This window comes from Cygnus olor, chromosome 12 (genome assembly GCF_009769625.2).
Source record: "Cygnus olor isolate bCygOlo1 chromosome 12, bCygOlo1.pri.v2, whole genome shotgun sequence".
Classification (NCBI taxonomy): domain Eukaryota; kingdom Metazoa; phylum Chordata; class Aves; order Anseriformes; family Anatidae; genus Cygnus; species Cygnus olor.
Window position 1 is genome coordinate 3,170,992 of NC_049180.1, and position 14,361 is coordinate 3,185,352.

The following is a 14,361-nucleotide window of genomic DNA, read 5'->3' on the forward strand; positions in this document are numbered from 1 at the left end:
TTGGCTGGATTTTTTCCTTCCAACCAAACCAGAGGAAATTCCTGAACTGACAATGAACAGGAACAATGAGTGAGTCAGTACCCTCAATGCCAGAAATTCTCTGGATTTCCTAGCCAGACTGATGTGTTTGGAAGGTCACAACGATACAGAGATACATTTCTGTAGAACTTGGGGGTTGAAGATAAGCCAAGCCAAGTTGCAGATAATGAATACAGAAATATTCCAACTACCCATAAAACATCATATCTCTTGAGACAGAGAAGACACACTTTCTCTCTCATTCTTTCCATAATTGTTTGCTCATTTATAGCGCTAAGTTGCTGTTAGTTTTAAATGAAAGGTGCTCGGATTCTGTCTCTGTTGATGATCGTGTAAACCACAAGAAGAGAGCTGTGGGAAGATAACGCTAAGAAATCCTGACTGCTGGTACTTCTAATCTGTCTAGTCCAATTCCAAGAAGACTTTTTCATTTAGTAAAACAAGGTCTTGGAAATATCTGACACCAAAGATGTGTAAGAGCCAGAGGTAACATTACTTTTGTTTATTTTTTTTTAAGACTGCTCATGACTTGCTGCGCTATGTCCTGGGTCTGTTCATTAATGCTTACCTCTAATACTCATCAACATAACTGCAGATACAGGGTCAGGGCTTAGGGTTATCCTAAAACCAGATGCAATACAATCACTTATATAAATAAGTCTAATCAATGTAATTGTCATCAGGGGTTTACAATGCAGACTGTTAGTAGCTCTCATTGAGCTCAGGTGGATCAATTTGCCTTCTGTACCTAAGGATGGCACAGAGAGACTTTGACATACCAACACCAGCTTGTCAAGTGCTCTGGAAGTGATGGAAGCCCAGGAAGTGAGGCAGAAGTGGGCAGTCAGAGAAAAATATGATTTTTAAATCCTAATGAGAGTCCGTCCTCTGAGCAAAAAGTTACTGGTATTTTTACCATAGGTTACTCATCTGTTTACTTGTTCTTAATTTAAATGGAAAACTATGAATATTATCCGTAGGACACTTTTTTTTCCCTTGGTAGCTGTAAAGTCCCTAACACCCCACATCCCAGACCTGATCTCACACTGTTAATAGCATTACTAAACACACATGATAGATAGAGGTTCTGAAGATATCCAGACACGCAAAGCAGATACACAACATGATATTATTACTGGCATGCTACAAATCTCATTACTTTCAGCAAATATCAATGGAGAAGTGACCTCTGCGCAATGTGAACACAACCAGAAACCACAGCCCCCAGGCTTTTTTTCAAATTGAAATTTCCTAATCTCTCACTACTGTACCAAACACACAAATATGCAACAATGGATGGAAAGAAAATAAGGGTTCTCTGTATGAGTGTCGGATTAGAAAGAAATGGCTGGAAAACCAAAATTGTAGTACAAGAACATTCCAGCGTGGGGATCTGATGACACTGGAGCTGAGCTCTGCTCCTGCGGTTTAGAGTACCACCAGACTGTATATCTTGCGAGAACAGTAACCTTGCACTGAACGGCTTCGTCCACATTATCTGTGTATTATTTTTCTCTGTCATCATCAGAGCCGTTACTGTTATCATTAGATAAAGATGAAAAGTTAACCTGGGAAAAACAAGGCATTTTTATTATTATTATTTGTTTATATCTAAAATTTCAAAGGGTACAGTGGGAGCAGAAGATATCCTCTGGAACAGGCTGTCAGGAACTGCAAGTTGATACAGATGTATTGATTTAATGAGCCTGTATGACACCATTTATTTATGCAAAACACCTGTGACAAATATGTGGTACTTTGAAGGCACAGTGATATGCGCCCGGTCTAGTCTTACACATGAAAATGTGTGATAAGAGCATCCACGTAGCTTGGAAGGGTTGATTTTAGGGTGTATTTTCTTTATGTACCACCTACATTCATGTTACAGAGAGCAGCTCAAAGCCCAGGCATGTTATAATAGCCTTTTCAAGAATTGCAGTAAATTTTAGATTTGAATTCAAATTTGCAATCTAGCACAGCACATTGAAATGGGCAAAGAAACTGAAAATCATAAGTGTTTTTAAAACAAACAAACAAAAAAAAAAAAGACATTTTTTCTGGTATATATTAGATACAAAGCAAAGATCTTTTTAATCCATGGGAAGGCAAAACTTGTCTTACAAATTTAGGAGACTGTGTGATTGAAGAGAATATGGGATTGTCACCTCTTAAACAACAGTATGAGAAAATATTTGGAGTTCATACGTACACCAGCAAAAGTTTACATGATAAATCAGTAGCTTGAGTGCTTCCAGAATACTAGTACATACGAATGTGTTGAAACTATTGTTTCTGTTGTCTTTTTAATGCTACTGGGAAGCTTTTTGTGGTAAAGCAATAGAGTTATTGCCAGATACATTATTACAGTCTCAGTCTAACATCTGCAATTACTATGGAGTAAACGGTTCGCATCCCATATGAAATATAAAAAAAATGAGGAACAGATTTCACTATTATTCTCCCTCTCTGCGAATTCTGTGAAATTTTTTACTGTATAATCGTGCCTGGGCAGTTTAAATATCTGGAAGAAATGGGAGACAAAGTGCTCATTTACAATTAGTGATGGCTAAACATAAAAAAAATAAAAATAAAAAAAAAAGGAAGAATTTGGTGGTTCACAAAAATGTTAGAAAAGTTCAGAGGATTATCAGAAATCTATGGAAATGCTCTCTAGAAATCAGACTGAAGCACAAAGAAAGGAGGCCCTCATATTCTGTTTTCTGTAAATGCTTCTGAAAAGGTCCTGATCTGAACAGGTCACCCATTAGTTAAACTCTGTTATTGGACTCCCTATCCAACCCAGGGGGTTGTTTCTTCCCTTCCATGACAAGCACCCAGCCCTGCACCATTCTTCTCTTAGCAGCACCATCCACCACAATACTTGCATTTCTTTCTCACACCCTGTTTCTCAGAGCTGGGAGGAGACCCTACCATAAATATCCATCCAGCTAGCTTATTTCCTTGCTTCAAAGCTCTCCTTTAACATTTTCTTTTGCTGCAGTGCCTACAAAGAACAATAAAATCCACTAAAAGTTGGGCTTCCTGGAGTGAGGAAATAATTTTGCCAATGTTTCTGACCAATTCCGGCTTGCCTCTTTCTCTCTGTGAGCCATCTTTGAAGGAAAGCCTTCAGTGTGGATACTCAGAGAGCAAAGGGCACTAAGGATGCAAAAAAAAAATAATAAAAAAAATCTTTTCCCTATTTTAGGTGCTTTTAGGATGGGCTATCTTGCATAAGGTGTCCAAGAAGCTGGACCTCATGGTGAAGATTTCATTCATGCTGGGATGCTTTGAGCCATTCAGGGAGAGACATGGTGATCACACTCACTTCTTTTGGCACTGTGTGACCTTGAGGCAAGGTTTAATTTGTGGGAAAACCCTGGCCTGTAAGGGTGGATTCCAGCCTTTAAATATATATATATATAAAAGGCTTTTATGGAGCTGCCAAGCCCCGTGTTTCTTCTGAGTTACCATCACAAGCCCGCATAGGCATTAGACAGCAAGCCGGCTGCACGATGCAATAAGCCCCGATTCCAGATTGGATATTTCTAATGCCAAAAACTGCTGCAGAAGTAACCAATGCAGGCCTTAATATGCACAGGACTTCCAAAACACTTTCACATCTTGAAAGCAGTGTGCAAACAGGAACTAATTAAACTTTAATTAATGTCTTGACAAGTAAAAGGTTTTTCATTTTACTTTTACCTAATACACATTCATGGAGAACAGGAAGCATCTAAGACCCCAAACAAAATACTCCCAGGGTAAACAGAATCTGATTTGTAGTATTCATTTAGCTAAGAGTTGCAAACACTGTTTTATAAATGTATGTACTTATCTTTTTTTTTTAATATATATATAAAAAAGTGATTTCCTTTTTTTTTTTTTCTTCTGCACAAAGATAAATAAATAGCAAGCTGGACTGAAGTCATAGAATATATGTAAAGCAGAGGGGAAAGGTTAAATCCCAAACTGAAACTGGGCATTAAAACAAAACTCCATTTTCAGGGGGTAAACAAAGTGTCCAGTCCTTTCATCAAAAGTGTTTACAGCTTATTTTTGTAATTTGAGTCTAAGTGGATAATGTAGCACACAGCATGAGTCTGTGCATAAATACGTTCCTGTTTGTGATTTTAAAAATCATAACATTCTTTGAAATATGAAAATCCTGAGTCTTGATACAACCCATATTATTGAACTGATGCCAGTTACCAATATTTATTTGATTGGCTTATGGCAATCCAGGGTTTTGATAAAGACCTGTCTTAAGAGCACAGCCTCTAGGAAGGTAATGGGGTGACTCAAATCATAAACGATAAATTGTACGGTGATTCACAGAGGTGTTGAGTACCTCCTTTCTCCCTGTTTAAGCATTAATGGAAATGCTCAGTCTTCAAGTTATTTGGAAAATCAAGTCATTTAAGACCTAAGATATGATTTTCAGAAGCAGTCGGGGACCTAGGAGCTCAAAGATCTCAACAAAAAATCTTAGTCTTGCTGACATCTGCAAGAAAAGGCCCTGGTGCCTGGAGAAGCACCAGATCTCATCTGCCCACCTGCAAGCTCAGCACTTTTTAGTTATTCAACATCTCAGCATCAAGAAGCATCATTCAGTTGTTCATGGCCAACATCAGATCATAGCTCAAGAGGTTTGTCAGAGACCTCTCCTTCAACTTGCTGCATGGCTCCTGTTGGAAGAGAAACCCCCAAGGACACCCCAATGAGATGGTCTTACACCCTGCAAGGATCATGGCTGCAGCCCACGCTGCAGCACAGAGCTACTTGCTGCCTGCCTCCTGTAAGGGAGGTGGTTTTGTGGCAGGAATGTGGGCCCCAGTGCCAGGTGTGAAGTCCATGTTATTGCCTCCTGCTAGCTCCAGACAGCTTCCAGGTAGAAATTAAGCCATATGGTCATGTGGACAAACCCCAGTACATATAGACTCCACCTGTGGTTTGGGCATACCACAAAGACAACACGGGAATTGGTGCCCACGTTTGGGCACCTCATTGGGATTTCTGGTCGAAAGCCACTTCAAGAAACCTGGACCTGGACCAGCTTGTCCTCCATCACCTGGTGTTGGTGCTGGGCGTGTAAGTCATGCTGCTTTCCTCTTTTATCACAGCCCTCCTGTTCTCCCAATTACAGCACATGAGCAGTGCGCTCTGGCAGGGTTTGCTGAGAAATATTTTCAAACCCTGGAAGGAGGGATGGTGCAGCCATAAGCTCTCAGAAACCCATGTTCATTTGTGACTGAGAGCTTTTTGGATGCACTTACGACATTTTTAATAATAAGCTCATTGGCAGAACTTTCTGAAATCATTGGTCTCCTGCACCAGAAAACAAAGAGAGCCAAATCCTTTCCATTGAGTTTGCTGTCGATTGTTCTTGTTTCTTGCTTTGCTACAGGAAGCATTAGAATCCGATATCTTTAATAACTCGCATCCAAGCAGCTTTCTCACATCTCCATTTTTTTTTTCTGATCAATTTATATTAAAAGTTTTAAAAACTCTAATCAAGTTTAACATAAGGAACAATTCCTTTTATTCATTCAACATTTTTCTTTGTTTAATTTCTCCTAAATTTCTGCTTATGCTAATCAAAAAATTCTTTTCTTTTCTTAATAGTTTACAGCCCTCATATACATACAGACAGTTATTGTTTCCTCTCTTAGTCATAATTTAGCCAATTTATACATATTTTGATCTTTTAATCTTTTCTTGTAAACCAGTCCCTCTGTCTCTTCATTATTTTTATTACTCTCTCTCTCTCTCTCTCTCTTTCTTTACTGAGATTCCCTGGGTGGAACAGCATTCAAGAATTTAGAGCATCACCATTACCACACTTAAGAAAACTGTTCTCTCTCTGGTCAATTAAGCTTCGTCTCTCTTTATGGAGTCCTCATATGTGACAGGTTTTCTGCTGCCATATCATAAAGCCAGCAGAGATCAAATGTTCAGCCCTGTTGGTGGTCACATGCAGTTACCCCTACATGCTTGTGGACTTTTTCTGCTGGAGATGATTTAGCCTGAGTTATTGAGAACTACTTGCCAGTAGTTCAGTTTCAGTGTTTTTCACAAGTGTTTCCCATCCATCTGCAAACACAATGAGCGATTTGTTTGCTTCTTCTTCCAGTTAATTAATGAAGACATTAAATAAAGTGAGGCTTAACTCCTGTTCCTCCCCCACCAGAACCTCCCTCATCTCCTCAAACCTGACATGTCAAAATTTATCTTTGGTTATGGTGTTTCAGCCAATGCAGAGACCACAGACAAGTACTTACATCCAGGCCAGTTTGACTAAATCTTTCAAATAAGATTTTATGAGACTATCAAACGCTTCACTAAATTACAGATATATTTGCCCAGAACCTGATGTAGCTATTTTAAAATGCCTGGCCAGGCAATTAAATTTGGAGTAGCTGGCCATAAGAGTGTCAATACCTTTTATGGAGATGTGCTAGGTTAGAGCCAAAAGTAATGTTTTCTAAACTAGCTTTCCTCCCTGCTAAAACACTCAGAGCTCCAACTGCCTGTGCATCAGCACATCAGAGCTGCTTTGCAACAAGAGCAAATTTGGGCACATCTGCTTGACCAGACAGAACCAGCCGTTGCGTATGCAATCCCAGAGCCAGACTAGAAGCCACATTTACTTTGTTAGTGTCCTGCTGTGCATTAGCTAAATCACCCTGTCTCTTGGTTGCTCTGCCATACGTAGGTGGTGTTCAGACTGGCAAAGTGAGCTGATGTCCACCCATGTGGACATACCCCTAATGCACCTGTGGGTTGCTCTGGGTTATATTAACCCAGTGCAAAGGAAACTAGAAACTGGGAAAGGAGAAGACCTGAGGCCACTACTCATTGGCCTGTCATCACCTGACTTAATAGTTAACATTACAATTGGATTTAAGAGAGAACATAAGGAATGCATTTGTCTGGAATTACTTATCACTTTGAAGATTAGGTTCACAAGAAGAAGATACGAACTGCTTTAGCAGGTCAGACTGGAAGTCCATGCCAAATAACCTCCCACCTGCAATAGTAGCAACAGCCCAGGAAAGAATACAAATGTAGGTCTATTATACAGTGATACTTCCCCAAAACACTTGCCCAACCTACGGTGGTTTCTGGCTCAGGCACTTTCTGAACCAGACGTGGCGTCTTTCTATTTAATACAAAACCCAGATGGATTTTAAAAACCTCTGATGTTTTTTTCTTTCCTGAATATGTCCAGTAAACTTTTAGCACTCTAAGTATCCTGTGGCAAGGAGTTCCATGAGATGACTAAGCATGGTGTCAGGAAGTATTGCTTCTCAGTTTAAACTGCCAGCTACCAGCTTCATTTCATGCTTCTGAGTTTTTGTATTAGAAGAAAAAACAGTGAACAGCTGCTTGCTATTCTCTCCTTGTCACTCATAACTCCAGAGTCCTCCATCTATCCTCTCAGTCATCTCTTTTCTGGCTGAAGAAACCTAGTAGATGGAATCATTCTCAAACAGAAGCCTTCCTAAGACCCTGTCTATCCTTGTCACCCTCCTCTGAACCTCATGCAGGTTAACTAGTTCCTTTAGGAGTTGTAAGATATGGGGTATTTCAGGTGGAGATGAGATTTATAAATATTTATAAAATATTTATAAAATAACACCATCATGTTTTTGCTATATTCTTGATAATTTCTAACATTCACTTTTGCGACAGCTACAATCTGTTTCATGGGATAATCATTTTTACAGGTTTCTCAATTATAGCTCTAACACTCCTCAATCATTGTAGTTAGTTTAGAGCATAGGTAAAATTAGAACCCTCCTCTCCCATATATATCACTTGACATTTACCTATTCTGAATCTTACTCGATATTTATCACCCAGCCATGCACTTCCAGATGGATTTTTGGCACCTCATCACAGTCAGCCTCCATCTTTAGCCCCTGAATAATTCACTGCTATCAGCACTGTGTTCTCATAAGTCTGTCTCCATTCTCATATTGTGACTTGTTTTCATTTTTTTTCCTGGGATTGATGTTAGATCCCAATCCATCTGTCAAGTGGATTGACCCATACAGATCTACAGCATTAGTGGCTGCTGAAATGCCTTGGAAAGTATCTTTCTCTGCTAGGATGAGTGATGTGGGAAGAGGAGTAGAAAGAAATTTCCTCTTATTCCTGGAAATAAATTACAATTGTTCTTAAAGTCTGCAGACGTCTGCCTGTTACATCATCTGAGGTTCTGGTGTTTTTAGCTAACAATCACTAACAAAGGAGATACATTTCCTTCAACGAATTTTACCATTCACACATCTGATGTTAATTCTCATTGGGCCAAAACAAGAATAGGAATAAGTGACTTTTTCAGTTTATGTTTACTTTTTCCCAGGCTACAAAATATCCATTGACTATGAAACTTAAATTTACTGCATAACAAATGCCCACTTTCATAATAAGTTAATAAAGCTGTTTCATAAATAACAGCACGAGAAGCTGCAGATGCTGACCTAAGGAAAAAAATAAAAGCAACATTCGGTTTTAATCCAATTCTTTATTAAACATTTATCACAGTATCTGAGAACTGAAGACACTCAGTTCTCCACAGTCAGTTGTTCTGAGATGTATCACACATTGAAGTCAGCATGGGGATGGCACGAGGGATATCTTCTGCCTCTTGGGAGTTATAGATCTCACTTTGAGACTGTAATTTGGTTGTTTGCTCCCATTTCACCATCTTGCTTGCTCCTATTTCACCATCTCTAAGGCAAGGAGGAAGTTTCTCACTTAGGTGGGAGAATGCTTTATGGGTTATATCTATAAATAAAGCAACCCCGGAGCTAATCTTGTGCTGTGGGGTGGCAGGGCTTGCAGCCCTATAGCAGCCGGGCCATTGGTACCATCCCTGCAACTGCTTTGCCCGGAATTGCCTGGACCCTCTGTTCAGCGCCACATGTGTTTTGGACACGGCAGATTTTCTGGATGGGTGGAAAGAGTGGCTGAGCAAATATACACGTTGGGTCAGGAAAGGGAATAAAACGCGATGTTGATTACTGTCTAAATATTGCCGCCTTTGAAGTGAGCAGGTCTGTGTTTGGGGAGGATTGGATACTCTTTTCTCACAGTTTGAGGCATATCATGAGCTATTTTGTGTTCTTGCCATTGTGAACATTATTTCATTATGGCAAAAGGGCTAAACAAGGTAAAGGTCAAGGGAAGCATTAGGATACGGGCACCCTGTGGTGGATAGCCTGCTGTCCAGCTGAAAAAAGCCTGCACTATAGCACAACACAGCTCAGCAACTGCTCAGTGGGGAGGACAGGAGGGACAGGGTGCTCTGCATGTCCCCGTTTGCACTGACCTGGCCAGGCTGTGCCAAGGCACCAAAACAGCACAGGTGTGATAAATATCTGGGGAACATCTGTCTGCAAGGCCCCATCACTCCTTGCTCCTCCACTGAGTTCGATAAGCTGAGATTTGAATTTTATTCCCCCCTGGGAAAGGTTTATTCTTTCCCTTTCTCCTTATTCTCCACTGGGCAAACAGTTGGGGAATAAACTCAGGACAAGCGGACTTGCACACGAGGAATGTGGTTAATGCTGTATGCAATCTTCCCCACCCAACTGTGGTGTCTGGTATTTTAAGCTGTGTTTTGGAAATAAACCTCCTTTTTTGTACTATTTATTCAAATTCTCTCCTTTTTCCTAAGCATCTGTTACAAGGAAAAGTCAGTGGGTGTCAGTATCATTCAGGATCAGGCCAGGACAAGCAGGGACCTCCTGCATCAGTGCCTTTCAGAGCTTTACCACGTTTGGATGCAGTGTGGAGTCAGAGATCTGGGGTGAATCGTTCTTCTGTTGTGCCACTGAGACATAAAACAGAAAGCATCAGCTTGCAATAAATTCACACGTGTTAAGTAACACACAATGGAGGTCCTTTCAGCAAACTGTCAAAGAGAAAAGACTACACTGGGAGTACGAAAGGGCAGGCTGCCTCTCCACCGAATTTGGAGGAATTGGTTTTACATCTGCTCTCCAATCTATTACAACCTCAGTCAGCAGCTTCAGCCCCATCCTCTGTCCTGGCTCTGCTGCAGATAGTGGCTGTGATAAGGCAGGAGTTGTCTTCTCCATCGCATGCTTAAGGACAAGGGGCTTACCAGGGGTGCTGGAGCTGCAATAACATCTCCAGGGCTGAGGAAGGTTTTGGGGAGTTTAAGGTTTTTGGCAGGTACTGTAATGAAAAGGAGGGGACCTTTCAGATCATGCAGGGGCCGTTTTCTTAACCACAAATAAATCAGAGATTTGGCATTTTCTGAGTTGCCGCCCTCCAGAAAGAACAACATATGACTGACTGGGTCAGGATCAAGTGTAAAGGATAAACGGAAGAATAAGGACATATCTATGGCTCCTAGCCTGCAGTATGCATTTCAATGCCACGCTGAAGACTTGGGCTGTTGCGCCCTCAGCAGAACTACTGAAAGATATGTTTGTTATGGCCAGTGATCATTTTCTTCAGGATATGAAAACCTGTAGATAAAAGGGTCTTTATTTACAGGTGTTGTAGCAGAGGGGTTGCAAACTGCATCTCCGAGCCAGCAAAGTTTTCTGTATTGGGGTGGGAACGTAGTGGGATTTCCATGGTGCTGGATTCATGCCTGGAAATGGTCCATCACAGTTCACCCCAACACCTCCAGCCTCTTTGGAACAGTTTGCCATCAGGAGCTCAGCGAAAGGAGTGCATCTGTGCCAGCTCCCATTTGTACATCAGGAGTGGGATCCCTGTGTATCGCCAGCTGTCCAGGTTGCAAATCCCAGAAGCTTTCTGTGCACATAAATGACATAATCTATCATACATGCAAATAAGTGCACCCATTGATTTTCCACAACCCTATTGTCACCTGGTGATAAAGGGTAGTGGCTTTATTTATATATTTATTTATTTAAGTAGTCATTTTTTAAAGCTTTCTGTCTGAAAAATGATCTGAAGGTTCCTTTTACACAAGTGAAACTCCCTAACAGGAGCCTTGCTCCAATTATTCCTACATACTGGGATGACAAATATGTCTAGCTGGGAGCCTTGCCACCTCGCTTCCTCCCATGTAGAAATAAGGGAAAGGTTGAGAACTGAGATTGTGAATCCCTGCTGTACCCCTGTAAAGTAATAATAGCAGCATCAGTAATAGCTCTTAAATCAGGAGGACTTGCTGCAGCTTGCTCCCATGAGGCTTGCATGACAGCATTTAATGTTCACGGGAATGACATGTTCCCAGCAAGAACACTCTCATTTGCATTATGGCAGGACATGGAGACCCAAGGCAGATTTGAAGTGTTGAGCAAACCTGATGTGACAACATAGTCCTTGTTTCCATACTATGTTTAGTCTAAGCTAACCCTTTTCAGACCCTCTCCCCGCTCCGAATGAAAGCTTTGTGAAAAGGCACGTGCAACAGAACAGCAAGGAATAAAAAGTATAGAAGCAAGAAAGAAAGGGAGGCAAAAAGCATTTGAAGCTCCATTGACTCCAGAATTCCTATAAACCCTCAGAATTCTCCATTTTCTAATAAATGTAATGAGATTTGAGGCTACTCTGCTAATTACCAAAATTTGGATTGAACTCTTATATGAGTAACCTTCTCTGTTTTTGAAAAATACTAAAAAGAAAGTCTGGGTAAAAAAGCTCATTATGTTTTGCTAGAAAAGCACTATGCCAAAGCACGTCGTTTATTAACCCATGGGTGAGAAATAAGCTGACACAAGTTGTGTTAGCCACAGAGCTAATGATAAGTCCAGAGTACATGAAGGAAAATATCATTATCAGACCACACTCTCCAACTATAGTCTAAACTATTCCATGGGCAACTATGCCTGATTTTACAAAATGATAAAATTCATGTTCTTATGAAAGTACAGACTCCAGTTTGTAAGGAGTCTGGTGTTCGGATCCAAATCCCTTTAGAGCAGATAGAAATGACTCATTAACTTCAACATGACTTGGATCAGTCTCATATCTGGGAAACTCCTTAAAACAACGATGAGATTTTACATGTGTACAATCTACAGACCTACCCTTTGTGTTTTATTTGTGCAATTGCATAAGTAAAAGTTGAAATGTAGGGAAGCTGTTCTATTGCAAGGAGATGCAAAAATAAAGAGAAAATTATATCCTAATTAATAACAACTAATTCTTCTTGGGAGATGAATATTTCAAAACAGACGATTAACTTAATGCAAAATTTTACCAATGAATCACCATGTTTTTAGGAGTACAAATCCCACACTATATTACAGGACTTCATTTCTAATTTAGCTATACACCTTTAAAAATTCTTATCCTAATTATAAAGTTGTTCTTACAAGCATGAAACATGTATATTTGATATACACAGAGGCATGATATTGTGCTATAATCATTAAAACTACCAGAAAATATTATGCTTTTTAAATACATAATTCAATGTATTTCTTTTGTACCCAGCTCAAGCGTTACCTAACAATCATTTTAACTGTAGGAAATTGTATGTAGGGGTTGTCGTTTGTTTGTAAAGCAAAACAGAAAATTAAGATATGTATCTTTTATTGTAACAAACATTTCATTAAACATATTAAGTCTGTACAAATTAAAGAAATAAAAGTAAGTTAATAATAAAATATAATCCAATATTTTTTTGTTGTTTTCATAAATAAATATGATGCAACATAGAACAAGATTTTCACTATTGATGATTTTTTTAAACTACTCTAAAGAGTTTTTAAAATGGAACTGATATCTGCAGCCTTTGCAGTAACATAATACCTTTGCTCATGTTTGCATCGTTTTAACGCATTGGTTGTTGCAGATTTTTTGTACCGAGAAGAATATTTTATAGTGTTCTATTTCTATATTGTGACTGTTAATGTGTTCTGTGATTTATGACCGATTTTGTTTTTCAGATCCAGAGTTCCATGTTTCTGAGAAATATTTTGCGAATGTTGTTATTCAGTGCTTTTAAATTCCATTTTAATATTAATGTATTTTTAGGAAGTCAAGCTAAAGAAGAGAAATAGAACATATTTTTGAAATCTATACATGCTTGTATAGTTTTCATACACAGCCTAGCATTCATCATGATCTCCCTGTTGCTCTATAACCACTAATGTTATTATTTCTTTCTTTTTTTGCTAGGTAGAATATTAATGAGATATCATTTCCCTGCTTTGCAAAATCTCTCTCATGTTGCTTGTTCAGTGGATAAAACTCAAAAGTCAATAAGTAGTGAGACCACCACTGAAACTTCATACCCTGGGTTTCAGCTCTGTAAACTCACAAAACAAGCTTCACATTTCACCCTTGTTCCCTGGTTTTGCTTTAAACTGCATTGAATTTCAGAAGCGGCTGTAGAAAAATTCTTCCCATCCCGCACATTCACCATCAAAGAATCCAATATGTTACGACGGAGGCAGATCACGAAAAACACAAACAAACAATCCCTACTGTACACCCAGCAAAATGATTAAACACCAGAGGAAAAAAAAAAAGAGTTCTTAGACATCACATTTCCTGCGCTTTTCCCCTCTCTCAGTGCACTACTTACTTGTAATTACGTCTGGGGCCATTCCTTCCTATTCCACAGGATAAACTGGAATATACTGCTCGGCAGTTTTGTCTCTAGCTCTTTAAACACTAGAGACCTTATAAGCAAACAACTTTTTTTTCTGCCTGTTATGAAATTTTAATGATCTTCCAGGGCTCTCAAAATCAAACCAACTTTCTTCCCTCCCCCTGCCCAACAACTTGGAGTCTCTATACCTTTTGTTTCAGAACTGTGCCCAAGTTAAATACACCGAACTGGGAGGGAATTAGGGCTTTGAAAATGGGTTAAAGCGCCCCTTGTTTTTCTGTGTCTCTCAGCGTTCCCGGTAAACTGTGGGATTAGGCTTGGGGAGTGCTGAAAAAGCAGCTTGGAGAGTGGAAAGGCTGGAGCGGAGGTGCGGGCTCTGGACTGAGAGTCCTCAAAAGGGGTTTCAGGGAGGGGTGAGAGTGCCAGCACTGGCATATGCCGAGCAGCTTTGTGATGGATGTGTTTATTCTTAAAACTAAGCTCCCATTCAAACCCATACTAGCTGGGCTCAGGCAGATGGATGGCAGGAGAGGTGCGCCAAAGGAGGGCGGGTGGATGTTAAGGGGCCTTGTTCAAGCACTCCCTGATGTGTCAGTGCAATGGTTTATATTCAAGGTGACCTGGAGACCTTCAGGATCATCTTAAAGGATCCCAATGGGGACAGCCAGACTCTATTTTGCTGGAATAGACAGCAGCATTCCCCCCCCAGCCTTCCTTACCTTTGGGCACAGCTGGGCTCAAAA

At 40.0% G+C, this 14,361-nt stretch overlaps 1 long non-coding RNA gene across 1 annotated transcript in view; it reads right to left on the reverse strand.

Moving 5' to 3' along the window:
* The window catches only part of LOC121076868, a 32,650-nt gene extending 19,001 nt beyond the window's left edge, over positions 1-13,649 (reverse strand). Inside the window, exon 1 of the long non-coding RNA XR_005823768.1 lies at positions 13,592-13,649. This is a non-coding gene — a long non-coding RNA (uncharacterized LOC121076868). The remainder of the gene's footprint in view (positions 1-13,591) is intronic.
* Between the last annotated feature and the right edge of the window lie 712 nt (positions 13,650-14,361).